Source organism: Aedes aegypti, chromosome 1 (genome assembly GCF_002204515.2).
Source record: "Aedes aegypti strain LVP_AGWG chromosome 1, AaegL5.0 Primary Assembly, whole genome shotgun sequence".
Taxonomy (NCBI): Eukaryota; Metazoa; Arthropoda; class Insecta; order Diptera; family Culicidae; genus Aedes; species Aedes aegypti.
This window is the reverse complement of record NC_035107.1, coordinates 73638391-73661101: the sequence shown is the minus strand read 5'-3', so window position 1 is coordinate 73661101 and position 22711 is coordinate 73638391. Positions and strand designations below refer to the sequence as shown.

General features: G+C 37.4%; 1 protein-coding gene across 2 annotated transcripts in view; it reads left to right on the top strand.

Moving 5' to 3' along the window:
- The window catches only part of LOC5574246 (protein single-minded), a 161221-nt gene that overhangs the window by 49113 nt on the left and 89397 nt on the right, over positions 1-22711 (top strand). The gene's annotated exons all lie outside the window — the stretch shown is intronic.

Sequence of the window (22711 nt, the reverse complement as noted above, 5' to 3'; positions counted from 1 at the left end):
GGTAAACATCGTTTAGTTGTTTGATAAGTTTATCAAATCTGCCGAACACAAAATATACAGTACTCTCCATTGGTCCTTCAAATATTCTCAATGAAGAACCAAACAAACTACATTCATAAAATGCTTTGTCAGTACCAAAATTAAACAAATGTTCATAGAAAAACAAACCGGTCAATAACTTCTTTACTTTAAGAAATAGAGGTTGTTAACATGTGCTGCTGTTATGCATTCAAATAAAAAAATAAATAAATTTGAATGTTTTACTACTGAATACTATCGTAAAAATAAACCAAACTCATATTTTTTTACAACATCGTTTAAATTTGAATTAACATGCATTCCAATTTCAGCTGAAAATGCACCGATTCAAGCATTGATCGTGTATCGTGTAAATTTAAATTGATCCAAGGTCAAATTGATCACTGGGGCGAATTTGATGAGGTCGTTACCAAAGAGCAATCCATTCCAAGTATGCTTGATATATCGTTGGCATCACAGTTTTTCCATATTTACTAGTTTATGGATGTCAAATGATGATTTCGAATTATTTAATTTCAAAAAAGGTTAGTTTGCACAAAAATATTCACGATTTTTTAAAGTGCGAGCAACTTTTTTTTTACATGTCAGTATTACATAATCTTCTGGTACTAAACACATTCTTTGAGTGTTTGGAATGTTGTGTAACTGTCATTGTGAAATGCTGAATTCATTTTTGTAATCATATTGCATTAGGAACTTAGTAGGTTCAATCATAAAATAATTTATTTCAAAACACGTGTTTATTTTAAGGGCAATTGCCTGCATTTAAGCGTATTATGCAGATTTACAAGGTTTAACTTTGCAATAAAATTGTCAAATAAACGAATTGTAATAATTTTGACGTCATTTTCAGGGGATTTAGTAGATAAGGCAATCTTTTATATATAAACCTGTTAAGGTGATCAATTTCGCTCCAGTGTGTCATTTTCAAGTTATAATTTTTTATTAAATGTTCAGTGTAATTTCATAGAGAGTTAGTTACAAAAACGGATTGAAACTGATTAAAATACCGATTTTCATTGGTGTAGCTAGGATTTTTCTGGAGGGGGTCTAAGGGAGCCTGGCAAATACTTGTTTTGCTACAGACATAAAATCAACAATTTCACAAACTTTGTTGTTTTAACAGATTTGTATTGATTTTATTTATCCGTTATTTGTCTCATTTCGCGGCACATTAGTGATAGCCAGCAACTAGTGTAGTGTGCTATTCCTATACCTAAAAAACAATGCGCTCTCGGGCTAGGCATTGGATATATATAGAAAGCGTTGTGTTTGGATGGGCATCTAATTCTTCCGAAAGAGGTGCACTTTGCGAAAAAGGACCACGTGATTATTGAGCTGAAATCGAATTCAGGTTGACTTCTGCGTTCATGAGTCCTCTCATGGCGTAGGGGTAACGCGCCCCAACTAGAGATCAGGGAGTCGTGAGTTCGATTCTCACTGAGAAGACGTGTAACTTTTTCGCAAATCTTCACATCAATTTGTCCATCTAATCCAATTGCAAATTATATGTAATGTTTAGCTTTTCGGTAGTTGTTAAACTTCCACTCGGCTGGTTAGCCGTAAACCACGATTCATATTTAAAAACAAGTATTTTTTTGTAGGGTCTATTTCTATAGAAGTTTACCGCAAGTTTTAAGCACATTACCAAAGATGTATTGTGGTAAAATTCGTAATGTAAGATTTGATGAATTTAAATCTTAGGGGAAACTTTTGCATTGCTTTGAAAATTTGTTGAGGAATTCCTAATGGGCATTCAGATATCAGGAACCATACGAATTATAAATCTGTAATTTTTGAAACTCTTTTTTATTTTATCCTTTTTTAGACTTTTTGTACGAAACTTCTCAAAGCTTCATGTGAAAGAAGGAAAAACAACAAAATGTTGAAGCAGGTAAAAATAGATGGGCAATAAAGATATAATATAATGATATAATAATTTATAATCTTTTCTTCTTACATCAATTATCTTGATAAAGCCTCGCCAACAATAATTCGCCAATTTACTCGGTTCATGGCCGCTTCTCTCCATCCTCGACTGTGACCCACGCTCTCCAGGTCCTGGTGTACCTGATCAATCCACCTAGCTCGCTGCGCCCCACGCCTTCTTGTTCCGACCGGATTCGTGGCGAACACCATCTTTACAGGGTTGTTGTCCGGCATTCTTGCAACATGCCCTGCCCAGCGTATCCTTCCAGCTTTAGCTACCTTCACGATACTGGGTTCGCCGTAGAGTTGAGCGAGCTCGTGGTTCATCCTTCGCCGCCACACGCCGTTCTCCTGCACGCCGCCGAAGATCGTCCTTAGCACTCGGCGTTCGAAGACACCAAGAGCTTGCAAGTCCTCCTCGAGCATAGTCCACGCCTCATGCCCATAGAGGACTACCGATCTTATGAGCGTTTTGTACATCGTGCATTTGGTGCGGGGGTGAATCTTTCTTGACCGCAGTTTCTTCTGGAGCCCATAGTAGGCACGACTTCCGCTGATGATGCGCCTTCGTATTTTTCGACTAACATTGTTGTCAGCCGTCAACAAGGATCCGAGGTAGACGAACTCGTCCACCACCTCGAAGGTATCTCCGTCTATCGTAACACTGCTTCCTAGGCGGGTCTTGTCGTGCTCAGTTCCGTCAACCAGCATGTACTTTGTTTTCGACGCATTCACCATTAGCCCGACTCTTGTTGTTTCGCGTTTTAGGCGGGTGAACAAATCTGCCACCGTTTCAAATTTTCTCCCAATAATATCCATGTCGTCCGCGTAGCAAACAAATTGTCCGGATCTCGTGAAAATCGTGCCCCGACTGTTAAGTCCGGCTCTCCGCATAACACCTTCAAGCGCAATATTGAACAACAGGTACGAAAGTCCATCGCCCTGTCGTAGTCCCCGCTGAGACTCGAACGAACTGGAGTGTTCGCCCGAGATCTTCACGCAGTTTTGCACACCGTCCATCGTTGCTCTGATCAACCTTGTGAGCTTCCCGGGAAAGCTGTTCTCGTCCATGCTTTTCCATAGCTCTACGCGGTCGATACTATCGTATGCCGCCTTGAAATCGATGAACAAATGGTGCGTAGGGACCTGGTACTCATGACATTTCTGGAGGATTTGCCGCACGGAAAAGATCTGGTCCGTTGTCGAGCGGCCGTCGATGAAACCTGCTTGATAACTTCCCACGAACTCGTTTGCTATAGGTGATAGACGACGGAAGAGAATCTGGGATAGCACTTTGTAGGCGGCGTTTAGGATGGTGATTGCACGATAATTTTCACACTCCAGTTTGTCGCCCTTTTTGTAGATAGGGCATATAACGCCTTGCTTCCACTCCTCCGGTAGTTGTTCCGTTTCCCAGATTCTGACTATCAGCCGATGCAGACAAGCGGCCAACCTGTCCGGGCCCATCTTGATGAATTCGGCTCCGATACCATCCTTGCCAGCGGCCTTGTTGTTCTTGAGCTGTTGAATGGCATCCTTAACTTCCCCCATCGTGGGAGCTGGTTGGTTTCCGCTTTCCGCTGTGCTGACGTAGCCATCGTTTTCGTTGTCCTGACCTTCTGTGCCTGTGTTCTCTGCGCCATTCAGGTGTTCATCGTAGTGCTGCTTCCACCTTTCGATCATCTCGCGTCCGTCCGTCAAGATGCTCCCATCCTTATCCCGGCACATCTCAGCTCGCGGCACGTAGCCTTTGCGGGATGTGTTGAACTTCTGATAGAACTTCCACGTTTCTTGAGAACGGTACAGCAACTCCCGGAATAGGCGGGTTTGCTGTTTCCGCTTCAGTCTGTATCGTTCCACGTTTTGTCGCGTACCATGATGCAGCATTGCAGCCCGCGCTGCATTCTTCTCCTCTAAAACGTCCTGGCACTCCTCGTCGAACCAATCGTTTCTTGAGCTCCGTTCCACATATCCGACAATGCTTTCGACAGCGTCGTTAATGGCTGCTTTGACTGTCCTCCAGCAGTCCTCAAGAGGGGCCCTATCGAGCTCGCCCTCATCCGGCAACGCTGCCTCAAGATGCTACACAATGCTACGCGTACGCATTGGCGACATCCGGTTGTTTCAGCCGCTCGAAATTGTAATGGGGTGGGCGTCGGTACCGTACTTCATTGATGATAGATAGTTTTGGGCGCAGTTTCACCATCATCAGGTAGTGGTCGGAGTCAATGTTGGCGCCACGATAGGTTCTGACGTCGGTTATGTCGGAGAAGTGCCGTCCATCGATCAAAACGTGGTCGATTTGCGATTCTGTCTGCTGAGGTGATCTCCATGTGTACCGATACGGGAGGCTGTGCTGGAAATAGGTGCTACGAATGGCCATATTCTTGGAGGCAGCAAAATCTATCAGTCGTGTGGGCGCTGAACTTTCCAATCGTCGGTCTGAACTCCAACCTGAGCGTTCAAATCTCCTATGATGATCTTGACGTCGTGGCTTGGGCAGCGGTCGTACTCCCGTTCGAGCTGCGCGTAAAATGCGTCCTTGTCATCATCAGTGCTTCCGGAGTGTGGGCTATGCACGTTGATTATGCTGAAGTTAAAGAATCGGCCTTTGATTCTTAACTTGCACATTCGTTCATTGATCGGCCACCACCCGATCACGCGCCTTTGCATATCACCCATCACTATGAAAGCTATTCCCAGCTCGCGTGTGTTGCCGCAGCTCTGGTAGATGGTATGATTACCTCTAAACGTTCGCACCAATGCTCCTGTCCAGCACACCTCCTGCAGCGCTACGATGTCGAAACCGCGGGTCTTCAGTACATCGGAGAGTATGCGAGTACTTCCAATGAAGTTGAGAGATTTGCAGTTCCACGTACCGAGTTTCCAATCGCTAGTCCTTTTTCGTCGCTGTGGTCTTTGCCGATTGTTGCGGTCCGTATTCTCTCGTTGACGTTCCTGTGCTGATATGTTTTAATGGTTGGCTTGCAGGGCCTAACACCAACCCCCTAGATTTCCGGAGGACCATTCTCCCTAAATGTTCGGAGGGCCATAGTGCGCAGTTTAGCTTAGAGTCCTTCTCTGGCACTCGGACGATAATCAGCCGCCCCTGACATGGGGAACAGACGCTGTTGTGAGCCGCTCCTAACATGGAGTACAGACGCTCCAGGTTTGCAAAAGCAAACCCCCCCCCCTTCCCTGTCAGCATACGACCAAAGTTCCCACCGGGGGTTGGTTACCCAATCTTCCCCAAGGTTACTCGTACCCCGGCCAGTACCACGAGGAGGTAGGGATAGGAGTTGCTGGGCAAGAGGCTAAGGACAATAGAAATATTAGTAGTAGAACGCTAATGGCGCTGTTCTCACAAAACTGAATTAGTTTATTATCACCTTTAACTGTGTCTATTCATTGTTTGTTCGATGCCATGTTGTAGTGGATGATTTTAAAATTTATTTGACATTTTGAGCACCGGTACGCAAGCTGTCAGCGCGTGGCAAACTAGATGTTGGTAACACGAACAGAAGCGACATTAGCATTCTTAGGTTAATGCTTCTAGTCTAAGGACCGCACAAAGGGGGGATTTACCGCGCCAAATCTTTTCTCTAGTGGTTAATTACAAGATAGTTAAACCCTCTTCAATGTATTTACAATTTTCTTAAGAAGTTCCATCAGAATCTTCTTTAGAAATTATTTTTAAAATATATCCTTCCTTGATTTTTGGTTTCCTAGAATTCTGTTAAAAAGCCTCTAGAAATTCCACCCTCGTACCTATCGTATAAAAATTCAAACCAAAAATATGGATTGCGACAATAATTGGTAAAACTATTTTTAAGGAAGATCAATACAATTTGTTCAGAATCACATCGGCGTGATCGAAGCAGACAGCGCGCGCAGTTGACCATTCAACAAAGCCAGCCACGCTTCCCATTGTGAACGTTTCCCGTTCGATGATCGCATCACCACAACAGCCTACTGTGACGATGGAAGCGCGCCAAAGCGCAATGCTTTCACATACCATTCATCTCCGTACTGCTTGCGCCTATAAAAAGCGATCTGCATCGCATGTATTTTTAGTGTATATTTCGTATCCCTCCCCGAGCAGGAGCACTGCCTCTCGGTGGGGAGCAATGAATTAGTTAACAGTCGACCAGTTGTTCGTTAATAAGTCCTTTACTCCTTCGCAGTTTTTTTTTCATGTTTTCATGTTTCTCTACAGATTTCTTTACCGCTATGTTCGGGAGCAAGAATTTTCCTGGGGTTTTTCAACAAATTTCCTCTGAGGATTCGAAGGCAAGAGACATTTGAAAAAAAAAATGTCTTTCAAATTCTTGAATAATCCGGGAATTTGAAGTTTCCTAAAAAAAAACTTAGTAGAATTTATGACGCAATTTGTGATTTATTTTTGAAACATGTCTTAAGGACTTTGTAATAAAATTTGTGGGAAAACTTTTATAAGAATTTCACAGAGGAATTTCTAGTAGAACTTGCAACGAAATATCTCTGTATTAGATTTGACAGAATCAATGACTTTTTGGAAGAAATACGAGGAAAATTGAACTTTTGAAAGATTAATTAACATTGTTCAGGTAAATCCGGGAGCATATTCCGGACTCGATTTGCTAATAAAAAGTAGACAAAGAAGAAATGCATGACCACCAGGAGGAATACGCTTTGAAAGCCTCACAATATTGTTTGACTAATTTCCTATAGATTTGCAAAAGTTCTATAGCTACCCTTCAATATTCCTTGAGGAATTTGATTATAGTAAAATTCCATAAAGAATATCGAAAAGTTTTATGAAAAATTTTGCTACAAATCTGTTGGAAATTAATCAAATAATTTACGAAATAATAAGTTTTTCTGAAATAATATAGTTTAAGCAATAAATTTATTCATGCGAAAATACTTGAAAAGTCAAATCAATATCAAAGAGAAATTTTTTTGCTGGAATAAGCGATTTTGTTACATTTTTCACATCAGGTTAAATTTCTGCCATTCGACTGAAGAAAACTTAGCCATGCCGAAATATCTTGAAAGTTAAGTCTTATTTTTTGATAAAGAAAAATTCCCGCTATGTATTGTCTGAGACATTCCTTTAGTAATGTTGTCTATTTTACCAATTATTTTTTCGGTCATTACACGAATTGAAGTTAATGTATGGATTTCTTTAGTGAATTCTCAAAAGGGAAATCATCATCACCGGATACCTCGAGCACGGTATCCTCGAAAAACATGAGAAATCAGAATGCAATGAATATGCTGCTTTATGCTAAAACAGCATTGTTTGCATTATTCAGAAAATAAAAAAAAATAATTTTGGGAATCATATTTCCAGGATATTGACATTTTTTTTGTATCACGGTATTTTTGGCAACGGAGATGGCGAAAAATTGCGCTTATCGCATATAACAAGAAGCTAGGTCTAACAACAATCAATCGATTGAAAGCCGGACAGTTAAAGCCCAAACGCAATGATAGCGGAACGGCAACGGAAAGCGGAACCGGTTTGCCAGCATGAACTATAATATTCTTGTCGACTCAGTGTTCACTTTCATTCGTTGTCAGCTCAGTCGAGATTGTGTGATTTTTGCTGGCGAACCGGTTCCGCTTTCCGTTGCCGTTCCGCTATCATTGCGTTTGGGCCTTTGAGCTTTCGGTTGTCGCACAATTCACCGAAGTCAGAACCGCCACGTTGATGCTGTGAAAGCCAAGCGAGGTTTTCTCATAAATAACGTAACTTCTGAAGACATTTTTTTGTCCATAACAAGTGTCATGTATATTGATTCAGAAAATTTTGCTTCATGTTTTTATTTTTTTTATTATCATCAAAATTTCTGGGGGTGGGGGGGGCGGGCTGAATGGTTCTGGAGGGGGCCCCCCTGGCCCTCCCTGTTCCTACGCCAATGCTGATTTTTTTCGGAATTACTTTGACGATATCTGAATTCCTTAGGATAGTTTAACGAAAAATTGTAAAATAATGATCAAGTTGCCCCCGGTTTACGGTACTCTTCTTGACTGTATGTTCGACCGTATTCGGACGGTTGAAAAATTGAAACCATCCTCCCTAAAACGGCAATGAAAATATTTGGAAACGACTTACGAACAACATTTTCCGCCTCCAAAGATGGGGTTGCTGCTAGCTATCGAAACACGCGTGGAAAGTGAAGACTTCTGTAAAAGTGCCGTCTATGACCATAAGGCAAGCCGAACCGACGGTAAATGCGTAGGGGTTTTCGACAACTTCAGAAGACTATAAATAAACAGAAGGAAGCAACCAGACGCAAACAGCATTATATTGGGCAGAAGCAACGCAATGGAAGAGATAAAAGTAACAGCAACAACAACGACGACAATGATGACGACGTCGCAAACGATATAAGAAGCCAGAGTTTGAAAATTGATGGGCGTGACGGAGTTGAATGGTGGATATTGCTGCTGCGCAGCAAGCAAATGATAGATGTGCATCTTGTGATACTTGTGTAGGGCTGGATAAACAACTTCACCGCAAGTGCATCGACAAGCTACGTTGATAGTTGGAAGCGTTGAAACATAAAATCAATCATTCTGGTTGGCTGTAAGGGTTTATGGTTTGAAATCAAAGTTCGATGACAGCTGACGGTAGGTTTTGAGGATTATCGACTTTAAGATGGAGCCCCTTCAGGTTAGGATATATATAATCCTTTTAGACGTGAAGACAAAATAAAAATATGTGTAGATGAGAAGAAGCGTTTTTGGGCTTACAGTGAAGATGCTTATTCGTCTGTCGTCATAAAAATGAATTGTTTTATTATTCTCAATTTAGATTGATTACTATTGAACATTTTGTGATTTTTAAATTTCTTCGTTTTTTACCGGAAGCTAGATGGTCAGGAAAAATAAATACAAATCCTAAGAATACTGGGGTTTCGTCAGCTGAGTGGTAACGTACGCGACTGTAAAACATGTCATGCTGAAGGGTTCGATCCAGAGCCTTTTTGTTTCTTGGAAATTTTCTTGGTTCCCTGGCCGTTAAGTATGATCGTGTTTCTCATATGATATACAAATGCTATGATTACGACAACCACTTTATCATTCACTTAAAAAAATGAAAATAAAAGAATTAAGTGTATTAAACAACTAGAATGACGAGCAAATTCCGCTAGGTTCCAATATTTTGCTTATCTTGTGACAGATAGACCTATTTCGTCTGCGACTTACTGACTTCTTCAGTGTCGAGTAGGGTTTCGTTCTACTTCGTCGTAAGAGCTACTATTCGTCGTATCAAACTTAAAATGTTCCACTATGGTGAATATTCCAACTTACCTGCAACAAAGATTCATTTTCCAAATGTAATTTTGTGAAAGCTTTTATGATTCGTCCACCTGTACACCAAAAATGCAATGAAACTAATGTATTTCAATGAATAACTTCAGTTCAATTATCCACTTTGCACTTTTTCACCGAAATCGCTTGGACGAACACGATTTGAGAGAAATGCTTAGCGATAGACATCAGTCACGCCACTTTCCAACACAAGTGTCTTCCCGCCCCCTGTGTGACTTACATCGCTGGGCACTTATTTTCACCAAGGTGTGTGCATTTTACTCTGTAGCCAGAGTAAGGTGTACTGACTTGGCGAGAGTGGGTTGGAAGCCATCTTTCTTTTGCTGGCCGTTTTGTTTACAAACATTACTGCCTGGCTCGGATGATGCTGAAACTGAAACTAACTGTGCTGCCATCAGTGTGGACGAAATTGTCAAAAATAAAAAAAGGAGTAGAGAACACAAGGAGCAGGGGCGACCAGACTAGAATAATTCTTGACCACACTGTTTCTCCAACCAATCAGGAGTCAATCTCTCGACTACCTGTCTCAGATGTTTGTAAACAAAACGGCCAGCCCTTCCTCACCTACCCTGTCTGGTTTTCTCTACAAAGTGAGCATAATGGATCACCTTAGAGAATTGAACCCACCTTGATTTTCACTATGGAAAACCTTCGTACTTCTTCACTGAAGGATTTCATTCCAATCACACGCCGTAAAACTTCAATAAATCTCCAAATTTTACGAAATTTCCTCAACCGCCGCGTATAATTGAGAATGTAAACAAAGTTCAATCCGTCGTACTATGTGCGCGACGCTCGACTTAAAAATACGGTTCCTTTGATAGTGTTGTTTTCGCTGTACTGTGAGCAAATGCTAGAATTTTACGGTCAAAAGGAATTGTGTTCATATGTTCGGGCTGAATTTGGTGAGGAACAATTAATTTTAAAGGAAATTAGTATATTCCATCATGCTAAAGGAATGGAAGGAGATGCTCGTAGATCTATATTTTCTAGTAAAACATTGGGGCGATCCATTAATTACGTAATACAATTTTCGGGGTTTTTCAACCCCCCCTCCCCCCATAGTAAGATTTTTTTTATGAAAATTAAAAAAAAATGTATGGCGCGTAAGAAATCTCAAACCCCCCCTCCCCACATAAATAATTAATGGATTAATGAATAGCCCCATTCTATTATAGCGTTGATATGTTGTGTTTTGACCATTCAATACATCAAAGTGAACCGTAAGTTGTGAGACGAATCTGGAAACTGATTGCGACGGAGTTTAAAACGATACGACGGATTGAGAATACGGTAAGATGCATTTTCTTTGCATTATTTCCAAAAAGAGATCAAGATTTATCAAAATGTTACTATACATTGCTAAAGCCGTTTTGAGAAAGAATTGTTTGGCACCGGTTTGTATCAGCATCATTCACTGCAATACTGGGAAAATTGCAGTTCTCACCGCTCAATGCTTAATACGATGGATACTAGCACATCACCCTAATCAAATGTTCATCAAATGGATTTTAGACATTTGTTCAAATTTGAATAACCGTTAGGACAGTTATGTATATAATCTGGCTTAAAAATACCATGCAGGCTCATAATGTGACAATCGAATTTTTCACTACACTTAATAGGTCAGGGGAAGTGGTTCACCTAAAGTGAATTCATAGCAGAGAAAAAGTAGATTTAGATGTTTCCGCTTTTTGGATAGGCCTATTGAACATTTTGTAAGGTTTGTCCCACTTCTGACCCCCTTCTCGCTCTTAAAGCATGACATAATTTGGGGTCACTTACCTTACCCGGAATGGAATTGACTAGCTGACCATTTACTGGAATCAGGACCGGATTTACAAATGTGAGGACCCGGGACCTTGGTCTTGTGAGGATCCTTTTTCCCAGAAGAGCATTTTGATACTTTAGAATATAAAAGAAATTTGTAATGTTCTTTGTAAGCTTTTCATTATCAGAAGTCAAACTATTTTCTAACAGAGTGATTCCAAGCAACAGCACCAAAATTTGGTAAATTTTTTAATTCATTTTTTTCTATTGAGCTGAAACTTTGCACAGTTTTCCAGTTCCATCTAAATCGTCATTTTCCGATACCAAATCTTCAAGTTGAGTCACGACTAACTTTTCAAAAGGGTGTATGTGAAAATGGTTAAAAAAATTCAAAAAGCTGCACAGCAAAAACGGTTCGTTCGATTGTTAGACAACTAAAGAAACAAAGTTAGACAACTAAATAAAGATTCAAAAAAAAAATACACACAGTAAAAAAAATTTTTTTTTGCATTAAAAAACATAATTTTTGACACAAAAACTCAAATATTTCAAAACCCTATCGGAATACCAACGGTCCATTATATTAGCTATCTACCATAAAAATTTGGTGATGGTAAACCAATAAACAAAAAATTTGACATTTCAAACATGTCACAATTTTCACATTTAGTAGAAAAAAAAATTTTTTTTCGGTGTAAATTATTACGGGAACCGCAGTTTGTTGCTGATTTTATTGTTAAGGGCCTTGCGTGAATTAAACAAGTCGTTTTCATGTATTCATTAGTATTATGTATATTATATGTATAAATATTATGTATATGTATAAATATTATATGTATATGTATATATGTATAAATTAAAATGAATTAACAGATTACACGAAAATAAAAAAAAAATTACCAGGATATTTTTTTTAGCGTATGATCGATGAGTTTCTAAATGTTATATATAAACTTTAAAAGTTTTGGATTTGGGTAAGCGTTATGAGATCATGAAAACATTTTATTAATACTTATTTATTTATTTATTGTTATTCAATTTTTGTACAATATCGAACACTTTTGCATCATTATCAGTACAGTTCGAGTATAGTTTTGCTTTAATTTTATTTTCTGACAATGGAATGAAACAGTGAAATTTTTGGCTTGGATCGTTTTCACGTTATTATATTGCTCGCTGAGCTCTGATGCCGTTAATTCGTACTCTTCAGTAGTAGTAAAACAAAATGATAATTTTGTTAAACCTTCTTCTTTTCTGCGATTCGCCCAACCAAATAGTTCTTTTGCAGTTTCAATTGGATGCTCACGTTCTTTGGCTAAACTTGCTCTTGTGGCCATGCGCTTTATGGTTCCTCCAATAGCATCACAAGGACCTTTGCCATGTGACGTAGCAAAGAAATGCCATTCTGCATCAATTCCGTACTTTGATTTAAATTGACATAGGCTCGAAAAATTCTTACGGTTTTTGTACTGCGATGCTGCTCCATCAGACATGAAATATATCTTTCTGATTTCTTTATCCTTATCAACGCGTAAAAAGTTAATCATTTTGGCAATGAACAAATTTACAGATACTGAGTCGTGTCTTAAATCTTCGGAAATTACAATAAAACTAAAATGTTCAATTTGCGTACTTCCATTGAAATAAATAACGAATGGATGAATTGTAGCTTGTTGTACGTTCCAGTGATGGGACTGCACTTCATCTTGCAGTACAAAACTATAGTTTTCAGAAAAATCACAAATGATTAAAAATTCACCATCTTGTAATGTATTTTTCGTATTTTTTAAAAAGCGGGATTGCTCTGTTTTAATAAAGTCGTGAGGAATTAAACTTGTTATTTTCCAGCAAAAAAATGACACAAACTCATCTACAGGTTTTACAATAGTTTCTAGGTCACACCTATCCGTGGTCACCCATTGCTCAAATGATAACTGATCAATATAATTTTCTTCAAACTCAGCGAATAAAGTATTTTCCAATGATGAAGAATCTGGACAATCCGAACAAGATCGTAGATAGCAATTTGATGTTGTATTTTCACACAAAAGACTACCAGTTAACATTTTAATATCCTTTGATAAATTGATTCTTTTCAAACTATGTAAGATTAGGTTAATATTTTCGTGTGTTGTGCACACACAATAATGTTTGTGTTCCTGAATTGGATAGAAGCTTGCATTGCCTTGGACGAAGGCTTGCAAATGAGGAAAAACCTACCTTAATATTTTCGTTAATTTCCTTGAAGCGTGTATACGCTTCTTTCAAAGTAGTCATCATTAATCGTTTTTGGATTGCTTGACGCTTTCCATCTTTTTTTACAGATACATAATCTTTTTGGCCAGGCATAGCTCTACTTACTTCATCGTCTTCAAAATATTGAATTATTTTTTCTTTTGTCTCATCTGTTAATGAAGTACTCGACCTAGCATTTTTGGTTGCAAGACAGTTATTTTTGAATTGTTTTGCCTCTTTTGCTGTATTTCTATTGGTTTTGAACTCATCAATGGCGTCTTGAATAGACCACGAGCTTGGCAGCATCGACAAAATCAATAATTTTTCTTTCCTTGTCGTGGCTAGATTCGAGAACCTTTCCTTCATATTCATAATTACCTCATCGTAGTCTGTATTTTCCACATCCTCAGGTCCTAATTTGAAGAGGTTTCTTCGTACAGCTTCGTTGATTTCACGGTATTTTTTCTCGGGATAATTGACGTAACCCATCTTCGTCCATTTAATCGGAGTCACTTTTATTCCAGCTATCCCTTCGTTGAAGCGTTCGATGTTGACCTTCTGGATGCACTCATCTTCTGATTGATTTGTTGAAACAGATGTCGCTGATGGTACCGTGGCAAGACTATCTGCACTTGGTACTTCTGGTAACTCCTCAGTTGTTGTCGGTGCATCTAGTAATTCCTCAGTTGTTGTTGTTTTCGAACTTCCTGCAACCTGATCCACCGATGATGTACAGATTGCCCGTTTGTCAACGTTTAAACGGCAGGACGTACAAATGCGTAAATTTGTATTCAATGTAGACATTGGAGCATAACCAGCCGCTTTCAGTTTATCTATGGTGCTTTCGGTGAGATTTCGTAGCTCTTTCGAATACTTTTTTTCTGCAAACGGCCTGCAACAGTTGAGAAAGCGACTACTCATGTTGCTCGTTAGATTTTAATAAACAAAATCATTTTTATGTTTTTACTGACTAGTTTGGTGTCGTTTGCTTGACTGAAGAAAAATTTTACAATTAAATCTTTTATAACCAGAGTGGTAGTATATTTTTAGCTTTTTCGTGAGTATGTTCATGGTATGTACCTATCATGTTTTTGATGTTGTTGAAGTTACTCGCTTTCTCCCAAATATGATTAACAAAGTCTATTCTCTACCAAGGCGGGTCTATACCCAGGTGTAATCAGATTTTAACTTTGTGGAGAAAACCAGCGCCGAGAAAACCGACCTGCTTTACGTATACTAGATCACCTGGGTATAGACCCGCCTTGTTCTCTACGAGGTAAACTTTTTGCAGGTAAACTAGTCGTATACCTGTATGGAAAACTTTTTTTGTAGCTTTTGTCTTCAATATTAGATTTCTTATAGGTTTCTTTTATCAAAAGGTTTCAACACTATTGAGAGAATTTTTCTTCAGTTACGTACAATAAAAAATATGACACTATCAAGACTTTAGATCACAACACTGGATCGCGTCTAACTTTCTAATAGATGCTATAATAGTTATGAATAATTAAATTAAATATCATGAAAACAACTTGTTAACCTCATGTGGTACCCTTAACAAAAAATTCAGCAACAAACTGCGGTCCTAAAAAAAATTAACAATGAAAAAAAAAAAAGTTTTTCACTAAGTGTCAAATTTGTGAAATATTTGAAATGTCATAACTTTTTTGTTTATTGACTTACCATCACCAAATTTTTATGGTAGATAGCTAATATAATGGACCGTTTTCCCTCAAAAAATTACGTTGGTATTCCGATAGGGTTTTGAGATATTTGAGTTTTTGTGACAAAAATGATGTTTTTTAATGCAAAAAAAAAAAAAAAATTACTGTGTGTATTTTTTTGGAATCTTTATTTAGTAGAAACTCATCGATCATACTCTAAAAAAAAAATATCCTGGTAAATTTTTTTTTATTTTCGTGTAATCTGTTAATTCATTTTAATTTATACATATATACATATACATATAATATTTATACATATACATAATATTTATACATATAATATACATAATACTAATGAATACATGAAAACGACTTGTTTAATTCACGCAAGGCCCTTAACAATAAAATCAGCAACAAACTGCGGTTCCCGTAATAATTTACACCGAAAAAAAAAATTTTTTTTCTACTAAATGTGAAAATTGTGACATGTTTGAAATGTCAACTTTTTTGTTTATTGGTTTACCATCACCAAATTTTTATGGTAGATAGCTAATATAATGGACCGTTTTCCCTCAAAAAATTACGTTGGTATTCCGATAGGGTTTTGAGATATTTGAGTTTTTGTGACAAAAATGATGTTTTTTAATGCAAAAAAAAAAAATTACTGTGTGTATTTTTTTGGAATCTTTATTTAGTTGTCTAACTTTGTTTCTTTAGTTGTCTAACAATCGAACGAACCGTTTTTGCTGTGCAGCTTTTTGAATATTTTTGAACCATTTTCACATACACCCTTTTGAAAAGTTAGTCGTGACTCAACTTGAAGATTTGATATCGGAAAATGACGATTTAGATGGATCTGAAAAACTATGCAAAGTTTCAGATATTTTTGAAATGGTCGATCAGAATCGACTTGCATGCCTCCGTGGAATCCCTCAACATTCAAACAATGCATAAAATCAATAATGAACGTAATCCAATTTTAAATTTTGTGTTTTTTATATTTATTATACTTTGTAGATTTCATATGTTTACAGATTAAATTCAATGTTTTTTGGGGCTTATTCGTCAACAAAATAAAACATTAGCTGATTCCCTTCTTATTGGTACCTAAATCATATCATGCTTATGCTATTTATGTTTTAATATTATATATTAATAGTTGTTGAATATACAAATTTACTTAACAGTATTGAATTGAAGGAATTGGTGTAGGGCTGGTTCTGTTTCGAGAAACTTGCTCTCTATATAAATGCAAAAGCCTTTAAAATCTCTAAGTTTTACAGGCTTCAGAGAAAAAATCAAAGACTTGAACGCGGCTTCATGAATTTCGTCTCACACGTCTCGAGGAAAAGCTTCAAGAAATCTTCTAGTGATTTGTCATGAGATTTCATCTGAAATTATTTCAGGGACTCATACAGTGACGCCTCTAGAAATTGTTCATACTCCTTCACAATCCTTGAGCACTCTAACAATACTACCTCCAGTAATTTTCTTAAGCATTACCCCGAAGTTTTTTCAAAGACTTAAGATATTTTTTCACTAATCCTTCAATCAAATTCTCTAGTTGTCACTCTAGTGGATCTCACAAAGATTTTTTGAAGATGTTCTGAATCTAAATTTTGGAGGATATGCAAAGGAAAACGATGGATGAATCACCGGAGAGAATTTGGGACTTCCTTAAAAAATATCTAAAAGAATCTTTGGAGAAATTCTTGATAAAATCACTAAGGTTATTTCTATGGTTATCCTTGGTAAAATCTTGAGATACCATGCCCACACAGTTACGGATCACCCACAGTGACGGATCACTTTGGCGTTCAACATCGGATAACTCGCTTAAAACATAAAAGTTGACGTAAAACATATTTTTCCCATGTTATACTATTTGTCTTCTAGCATTTGTAAAGTTAAGCATAACATTCAACCGCTTAATAACGGTGTATTTGACAAATGTTTAGTTGGTACCACACAGCTATCATTATATGGTCGTTTTCTGTAAGAAGTGCCGTCAGCATTCATAAGCTCCCACAAGTGGTAAAATTCATAATGTTATAGCATTAAACATGCTCGTTCGCTTCGATTTAGTGTGAACTCATCTTTAGAAAACAGTTTTCTTGATTATTGATTCTAAATACCGAATATTAGCACTTCTAGTGATCCATAATATGGACCAGGAAATGATTGTTTACCACGGTTATGGATCACTAGCAAAGAATGTAGATTTCTACCATTTTAAGCATTGTATTCGACATTTTCAGACAATAGCGCTAAGGATAAAACTAATACAACATCAAGGTTGGTAAATTTCATTTTTTAGCAGACAAAAATGGGTGGAAAACTTGGTGTGGAGCGAAAACAGTTCATGCCTCAGTTACTACAATGCAGTATATCACAAAAAAGGACATTTTACCCTTGTTTCCAGCTCTAACAATGCTATTTTTTGCAGTAATATGTGACACATTGTTAACTTTCACCAAATCATGCAATACAGATGCATTGAGTTGAAAATCTCTTGATTTTGCGCACTGATCCGTAATATGTCACAATTTGATCCATAATATGAAAATTGATCCATAATATGGTTTTCAGAAACCGATGCAATTTTTAATTTTTATGCAATCCTATGTAAATATTACACACAAAACAGTTTACTAACCGAAGTTCCAATGTGAAACGATTCAATTCGTGCTTTTAAATTACAATTTTACGTTTTCCATGTCGTTTTATTGAATTTTATAGGTTGGACTCCACACTATTTGATCCATAACTGTGGGGTCATGGTATCTAAAACAAAATTCTTAATCTTAATCTCAGTATTTATCGGGAAATCAACGAAATCTCATTCTGCATATTTTTTTTTTTTGAGTTTTTTTTATTCTCCATTTACTTATCTCATTGAGCTCTTATTCGTCAGCTTGGGCATCACCAGAGCGAATTCAAATTAGACAGTGGTTTTTTTTTGTCTGCTTTATCGATTAAATCTATTTGTGGATTTTCCAGAGAGAAGTTCATTATTCCTTGCTGTTGGTCGATCGTCATGTTATCCAGGTACATTAGAGCATGTTCGCTCAGAAGAGGGTCATTTGTCAGTCCGCTTTCAGACGGCCATAGTGTTGGACGGGTGCAGCTCGTGTAGTTTTTCAAGCGGATTGACGGAGAGTTTTTTGTTGGGGGGCTGGGAATCAAACCCATGACGATCCGCTTATGAAGCGAACGTGTAGCCAACTACGCCACGTTGCCCCCCATTTTTTTTTTTTTTTGAGTTTATTTGCATTAATTTCGCCCATTTCCGAAATTATAAGAACAAATTTGATCTTAAAAATTTAACTGTAAATATGTTTGTCAAGATTTGTGGGTGCCTCTAATATATGGCATCCCGCCCACCATAAATGCGGCCCTGACTGGAATGAACAATTTACCGGAAAACCATTACTCGGCTCTCATTTCTATCCTTGCCTGTAACTTTGAGTTTCTTAGCTTAAATTTGTAGACATAGACTCCAATCTAAAACCGGCGTGTTTTTTTTAATTTCATATGCGAACTACACGTACAACCAAATTTTGATGTCGTGATATTTGTTCATAATATAAGCCCTACATATTCTTCGCGGTAAAGTGCAGGTATTCTGCAAGATCACTAAGGGTAGTTATTTCTAGTTGACAATTTTCCAGAGCTCAGCGTACTTTTACTCGTTACACTATTGCTGTGTGCGTTTAAAACGCAAATATCTAATGCGGCAACACCAAACGCGGTAACAAGGAAGGCGACGTCAAAGATATTCTTTGCTGGGTTGGCGGTGATATTGATTATGGTTGCTAAGTATCCTTGGAATACTTTGTGTTGTCGCATTTGAAGCCCAGTTAGGCTGGATTTGCACGTAAAACGCAAATAGCAATATAAACAAAAGCAAACATAGTCAGTAAGCGTAGATTCTGAGCTAATAACTGTAGAATTTCTCCTCGAACACTAAATTGAGCAGCAGAGTTTTCCCCAGTTGAGACGTTTTTTCAGAAGAACAACATATTTCGTCTAAAGCAGTTTGGAGATGTCTTTCGAGGACGTGTCAATGGAAACCGAGCTGCTGTGAATCGCAAATCAGTCCCATCTGCATTTTCGTCAATTGAGTTGAGTTCAATTTTTAACATATCTTCCAATGCTCTTTCAGCTGCCCTAATAAGATAAAAATTTGAACATGTTCCAATTCAATGGAATTTTTTTAATATTCGTATGAAAAATGAACGGGGGCGGGCGTTGAAGGCAAGATCAAACATGTCGCGCATCGGTCGAGTAAAGTGAAAAAGTGCCGCGTTCGATTAGTCCTTTTTGATCTTTCGACGTTGACGCTTGCTCCTGCGTCAAGAAAGCCCGAGCAGTCGTCAGTTGTTTTCCCTCTCGGATCGCGCGCCTATTTTCTCTGAGTGCTTTTATATAGCCGAGCAAACGAGTGAAGCTGAAAGTGGATTGTTGCTGCTCAAGGATGACGGATCAATTGGTGAGCTCGTTTCATGCTACTATTTCTAATCTATAAAATATGTATGACTGCACCTTTAATCGTTACAACGGTGAGACGTAAATATGATTTTTTAACAAACTCTGAATGGTTCGTCACTGTGAGTGTCGACATAAACTCTGATTCATAAATTATTTATGTCTATCTTTTTTTTTCAAAACACCTTCTTCTTTTTACCTTAATTTTTGAGAGTAAAAAAATAACTTTGAATGGTTCGACACTACAAGTGTAGACTTGCGAAAGGTTCACTTTATTCAACAAATTTTGAAAGGTTCGTCACCTCAAGTGTCGGCTGACTTCGGTCAATCACGGAATAGAAACCATTGATATGTGTAGTCAGTCTCAGCTAAGCTAAACAATTCATAACTAAGGTACTAGTAGGGTGCAGAGCTACTTGGGCACTTCCATAATTCACTTTGGCATATGGGGTTTTTATCGGCCGAATTGTCTGAAACTTTGCAATAAGAAGCACTTCAATTCAACGCATTTTGTGGCCAAATATAAGCTCTGTTGGTACACAAATTGTGTCACGCTAAATTTAAACTTTTTTTATTTGCGGACACCCTGTAGACAACTCTGAGCATCAATTTCCCGCAGTTCTGAAAGGGATTTAAGCAGGGATTGAATCCTGAGAAAATTGAGAGAATCTCTCGCGTATCGCTCTCTGTAACTATCATAATATGATGCACATCATGAGAGACTGTTTATCGTATACTGCTACAACTTTGATCAGATTGGGGGATAGTAGTGCATGATAAAACCCCTCTAAACAAGTTCCAAACCTGGAGGACACTATTGCTATTGGAAGTTCGTGGATTGTTTATCGTGTCAGTAAAGAAAAACACCTAGCGGAATTTGGGGCAAGTGTGCCACCTTAAGCAAATTGTTCTCTAGCTTTGCCTAAAGCTTATAAAATCCACTAATTTAGCCTCATGATGTTAGTTTCACATCTTTTCATATCCACTGTGCCATTTAAAAAGAAAATAATTTAAAAAAAAATAGTTTTGGAACTTCTCAAATATCATCCAAAATAGCCGATTTTTCGACACTATGGGGCAAGTGTGCCACCCATATGGGGCAAGACGGCCACCGAATGAACATCGCATGTAATTCTACTTGAAATGCAATTTTATTTATTTCCTGTTAATATTACTTACAAAGCAGACGCTAATCGATAATTTAAAAAATAATTTTAAGTTTACCGTAATAAGGGGATGCTTTATAACAAGGTACAAAACATGCGTAATTCCCTATTACTCAATTCGTATAACTAAAATGGTTATTTTTGTCTCCATTTAATACAATATATGTTTTACCCTTACATTACGGCGAATATGTATAATATTAAACTAGATCAGCACTAAATAACGGTAAAATAGTGATATAGATATGTAAAACGGTACTCAATAAGCCGAAAAACATGTTATTATTGAATATTTTGAGAAAAAATCACTTTGGGGGGCAAACATGTCAGATATTCCCCTACTATACTTCAGAAACTACTACTGGTGCCTCATTTTGGTTTATTATTATGATTTTGTTGATGATGTTTACATTTTTATACATTTCACCCCAACAATTTTTCTTTACTAAATAGGTGGCACACTTGCCCCAATAAGTATACATTTCAACCAAACTGGATTTCGTATGTAAAACTAAATAATTTTTTCGTTCAAATACCACAATAACTTACACATTTGAATAGTTTCACGATGTACAGTACGTTAAAAAAATCTGTTATTAACTTATCTGTCACCATGCTATTTGGAAACAACGAAATCTTATAAAAAATCACTCAAATTTGGTTGTCTTTGCACAAGTCGATGTAAATACGTGAAAAATAGAGCAATTTTCATCATATAGTGATTATTGTATTGTATTGTGAACTATAAGGGAACATATTGTTAAGCTCAAAGAGAAAATATATATTGTAGTTTTTATAAAAAGCAGGGGTGGCACACTTGCCCCTATGGCACACTTGCCCCAAAGTCCGCTACTTCCAACGGTAAACAAGCGAGAAAAATGGATTTCATTATCGCTCTCTCTTTGGGGCTCTCGTTCGCTGCTTCCATTTATCAGACATGTTACAACTTGCGATACATTGACAATTTTGGACCGCATCACATGGGATGTTTTTCTTTGCTTGCTTTGATCGTGCTTCATACTCAAATGAGAGCGAATTCTGCAATGCCTGGATTTAAGCATAATCCTTGGAAGGAGTATCGAAAATAATAAGATTTCTTACAAATTCTTCAGCAGTGCACATTCACGGAATCATTGATATGGATTTTAAGAAAATATTGATTTTTTTTATTTTTGAGGATATGGATTTCCTGCCCATAAAAGCATAACTGTTCCAATCGGGACATTCATGATTTACTATATATTTTACTACACTTATGAAACTTATAAAAAAAAGAAAATTTACACCGTCTTCAGCCAAAGGCTGCACAGACTGAACGATCACTAACATTAGGCAACGGACAACACGAAACATCCAGTAGCCCAGTGATGAATTTTTCGTTAGACGAAAAGTTTCCACCGACTAAAGCGGAAATCGAACCCACACCTCGAGGCACAATAAGCCTAAACGACTGACGCTGCTAATCGCATGGCCACTAGGGCGTTCAAAATTTTAAAATGTTTGAAAATCCAATCTCCCATATGTTCCTTAGCATCCTTACCATAAAAATAGTGTTCTGTGAAATTTTTAGCTTTCTATTTGAGAATTCTAACCAAATTCTTCATATAATTCTTAAAATACGTTGGAAAAAGACAAAATACAGGCCAAGATTAAAAAAAAAATCCTGATGTTATATAGCGTGATCTTTGACACAATTTTCAGAAGCCTTATTGATAAATAATACGACCTTATAAATGAAATGATGAACAAGGCTCTCAATATTTTACAACAATTTATTAGCCACTTCCATAATAGATCCAATATTAGAAAAATGTACTCCACATTAAAAACAAACAGTTTAACTATTTTAAAATTACTCAACAAATTCGACAACAAGTTCGTCACAAGAAAACTCTTAAATTTCTCCCAAGCCATCCATATTTTGATAATTAAGGATTGTTGCGAAGTAAAAAACTATTTTTTTTGTGCTCTTGGAGCAATCTTCCACAACAATGTTTATTAATGAGTCAAAAGTTAAAATAAATCTGCTCAATAATTGTCTAGAATAAAGTTAGGAGCCTCAAAAAAAAAAAGAGCAAGTTGAAGAAGATTCACAAA